The 4480-nt window shown below is 41.2% G+C and overlaps 1 pseudogene; it reads right to left on the reverse strand.

The window, feature by feature from the left end:
• Positions 1–2071: 2071 nt before the first annotated feature.
• Positions 2072–2255, reverse strand: LOC122142057 (annotated as a pseudogene).
• Positions 2256–4480: the final 2225 nt, after the last annotated feature.

The raw sequence follows: 4480 nt of genomic DNA on the forward strand, positions 1-4480 counted from the left end.
GTCTTCTAAAAGTTCATACCTCTTTTTTTTCTGTAAAACCATATACATTAAGAACATTAAAATCTTTGCCTTAAAAGGTCCGTTTTGCAAGAATTGCCAGCCCATCTCTCACCAAGATATGGGAGTTATTAATTAGAATGGCGACACCATCGTTCCTGTTAAAAATTGACCCGCTCCAAATGCAAGGGCCTTGAGTCCACAACTCCTCCCACCTCCTGTAATTTGCTAAAAAAGGTAAAGCACATTCTTGTGTTGTAAAACAACATCTGACTTAAAAATAAAATGCCCTGTGCTCGTAGGGTGGACTTCACATTTCTCACATTGATGGTGGAGAAAGTGAGTACCATGAGCAGAATTAAAAGGTATGAACTTTTTCTTTTTGATCTTTTGTCTGGAGATTAAAAGTGAAGCAGAATTACAGAGACAGACATTAAAAACAGTTTAAAATCATATGTTGAATTGTCACTTGCTCCTCTCTTAACCCAGGAGGCCCGGGATCAGAGGGAAACTCTTGTGGCTCTTTCAGTGTTGATGTTCTTAGCTTTATGTGCAAAAAGGACATTTCATTGGGGATTCTGAGGGCCACATATGCTCCAGATCTTCTGAAGAGGAACTATCTGGATGCTGCGTTACCCTCAGCTTTTTCTCCATTTCAAACAACGGAGATCCTGCAGGTCTTTTCTGCACCTTAGCATTTGGTAGTGAACAACCAGTTTCACTTCCACTTAAAACTGGTTGGAGGGAAGAATCCATCTCCTCTCCCTCTATTTCTTGAGTTTTCCTGTCTGGGGGGGAGGGGACTTCCTCTCCCACCACGTCTGAGTTCGCCCCACTTTCTCCTTCCTGTCCAGTCCCTGAGGTTGTCTGGAAATTAAAATTTCCCGCCAAAACCTCAGGCCCCGCCACCTTGTCTTTTTGTTCCTCCATTTTCTCTTTTTGTGGGGCGGCCATCTTGTTTCATTTCAATTTGCTGGCAAAACTTTTAGGGCAGTCTCTGTAGAGATGGCTTGTTTCTCCACAAAGGTTGCGCCGTCTGCCATTGGTACAATCATCAAAACTGTGACCAATTTCTCTGCACTTCTCACATACTAACTCTTGGCATGCTTCAGTGAGATGCCCAAACCTTCCACATTTCCTACATAGTTTAGGCATTCTTTGATAATGTATGTAGCCTCTGTTCTTTCCCGACACAATCATAGTAGGCAGATGTTTCAGGCCTTGGTTAGCCCCCAGCGTCTTCCCTTTGTTAAATGGGAATTCACCAGGAGCATGACCAAACGCCATCCTCATCTAACACTTTAACAGGCTGATGGTGGATCTGCAGCAACAGAAAGTACGCCACCGCTTATAAGACCCAAACAATTTGTCGCTGAGCCACATGACTTATGTCATCAGAATCCTTGGCTTGAGCCGAACGAGGGACAGGTCTTGAATTTGCTCATCGCTCTGACAATTTTTTTTTGGCTATTTTGGATTTTGTCGAAAACCTTCTTTTGCATACTAGCACCAATATTTGGCCCAATATGGCCCAAAACAGCACAGAAAGATTCTCTGGAGTCTGACTGTCAATAATCATTCAAAAAATTGGAAATTTCCATTCACCTTGGCAAGGGGCCCTGAAAATGTTCGAAGGTCATGTGGCCGAGGTTGCTAAAATGGCTAAAACTCCAGAAAGGAATGAGATCACTTCACCCAAACTGGCACACCTGTGCACGGGCTCAGTCTGTGGTTAGGTGAAAAAGGGTGCTGCGACTGGCCACTTGGTGGTGCTGTAAGGACAACCAAACAAACAAAAAACAGCTACAGCTAGGCAACAGTCACTCTATTCGACTTGAAAAGTGAGGCCTGTGAGAAATTTGAACTAAACCGCCCACCAGGGGCTGATTTTTCAAGAGCGTAAGTGACTTTTTTTTTTTTCACACACGCACAACACATACCCAGCATATGACAGAACTCCTCATTCTGAACAGCTCTCTGGATCATTGAGTACCCAAAAAGAAAGACAGAAGAAGAACATTTTGCATAAAAAAATAGGATAGAAAACCCATCTGCTTTGGTTAATCAGCACTTTCAGGGGAGACCGCGAACGCAGTCCCCCACTACCATGCAGTCATGGTTCCCACATTTGGGGAATTCACAGGGGTCAGCATGGCCGAAGTGCAATGGACGAGCCTCGCCCTGGGTGAACTTTTTTTTTTTTTTTTTTTTTTTTTTTTTTTTTTCTGAACCATCTTCACCTTTTATCTGGCATGTGCTTTATAAGCCAATTTTACAGCTGAGTTGCCTAAATGTATTTACACAGATAGCATTGAATTTACCTGTAACATACTGGGTCATCAAAACCTTTGTTAACAGCTGTAGGGACCCTGTCAAACAGACACAAATAAACCTCTGAATCACCACGTGAACTGATGAAACTCTACATTCCAGAGACATCTAAAGCTTCTTCCTCCTAACCATTTTGCAAGTCGTAAAATTGATTAAAGGGGTTAACCAAGGCACCCAGTTGTCTCAAGAGATGTCTAAAGCAGTGATAACACCAAGAATGGTGGTAATCCAAGAACCCTTTTGTTTAGAACCATGCCAGCAAATGGTTGATTGTCCCCTGCTGACCTGGCTTCATGTTTCACAGGAAGAGAGTAATTTAGCTAACAAGCTCCAGGCCTCCAAAACAAGGATCAAAGGAACAGCAATAATGTTAAACTGAACAACAGAACAAAGAACATTGTATCTGGAAAGGTTCCAGTGACAGACACTTAAAGACCCCATGAACATTTAACGCATAAACAGATAATCGCATCAGTTAAATGGACAGATTTACACTGATGTTCCCCCAGCTTCATGCTTCACGGGATCGCCCAGCATGAATTTCGTAACCTCAGGACTGTCCCCACTTTTCCCCTCCTTTCTCTACATTCCAGAAAAACATGCGCTTTTCTATAGTACAAACAAAGTCACATAGAACTCGTATAGATGAGTTCAAAAGACAATCATTTAAAAGTATGAAAGGGCAACTACATTCACAAATAATGTGTTATGTCTTGTGGTTCATGTGATTGGTTCAACTTTAACCAATGTTTTATAACCCCTTTTAGCAGATAAAGCTATTAATTATGTGTAAGATATGGAAAGTTTAGTGTTGAATAAAAGTTTGTCTTAATTGCACTGCTTTGGTATGAATGAAATGGTGAAATCTGGAATCGTACACACATTAAGAAACTATAGAAGTTATTAACAAACCCACAAAGACACTTCCACAGTGATGAATTAACCAGCGTTTTAATTTATGCATGGGAAAGGAACCGTACGGGCCGTGGCTAAGCCCTGCAACAGCGTCTGATTGGGACAGTCGCTTCTGGGAGGGACCAAATCGGCTCGCTTTAAAACCAAATGGCACGAACAGATCTTGGCTTGCTTGCTGTTTGCTCACCCTTGGGCTTTTAGCTTTTGTGCTCACGCACAGTCATCCAGAACTCAAATACTCTAAAACCTCATTGACTGCCAAATCTTCAAAGTCTAAAGCCGAGCAACGAAACTCTCAGAGTGCGAAACAAAGGCAACTAACTTCAGCAGTTAAAAGGAAAACCCCTTTCGTCACCACGTGAATCCCAAAGACGTCATCCAGATGACAAATCGCCAGCCAATCAACAGCATCAGGACTTCTTCAGCCCGCAAACACAAGTAAAACAAACAAATCTTACATCTGCTGAAACTGGGGCAAATTGATCTTAAGCAGTAAAGATAAGACAAATCTCTGCTTTTGTGATTCTCTTGGTGCAATCTGAGAACTAGCAACCAATACTAGAACCTTGGGACTTCATTCAAATTCTGTTAATCCTCCTCTTCAGTAACTGAAGGTTACATAGAACTACTCTTAACGAACACACACACACACACACACACACACACAAAGTAGATCAATAAATTTGTTTCATTTATAAAGAAGCATTGTCGTGGGTCGTGTATTTTAAAGATAAACAGCTATGCTAACACACCTTAGCATCGTTTCATCTTAGGCTAAGCTACCGAAAAGCTTTATCAATTAGGGTTTAACATCCTTTACTTGAAGCTTTTAAATACAGCATGTGTGTGTATGCAGTGTGAAGTAATTTGAATTTAACCTAATCCCTGGTTTCTGATTTTTCACTTTCTCTATTCTCTGTTTCCCTATCTCAATTATTCTCAGCTAATGTAACAAACTTAGCTGCATCCTTCCTGATTGCTATTGCTCAGTTACTAGTTAATTAAATCTAAATGTAATTATATTTAACTGTTTATCTAGAGAAGAATTAAGTTATTGGGGGTTTTTAATAGCACAGTGAATAACACTCTACGAAGGGCGGGGCACACACGTGGGTGGTTGTGGATGGAGAGCTAGCGTTTTGTTATTTTTTGGTACACGGCTGTGGTGAGCTTTTTCCTCTCTTTCAAATGCACGAAAAAGGTAAGACATTTATCGCGTTTTTCTTTTTTTGAAGAC

Source organism: Cyprinus carpio, chromosome B23 (assembly GCF_018340385.1).
Source record: "Cyprinus carpio isolate SPL01 chromosome B23, ASM1834038v1, whole genome shotgun sequence".
NCBI lineage: Eukaryota > Metazoa > Chordata > Actinopteri > Cypriniformes > Cyprinidae > Cyprinus > Cyprinus carpio.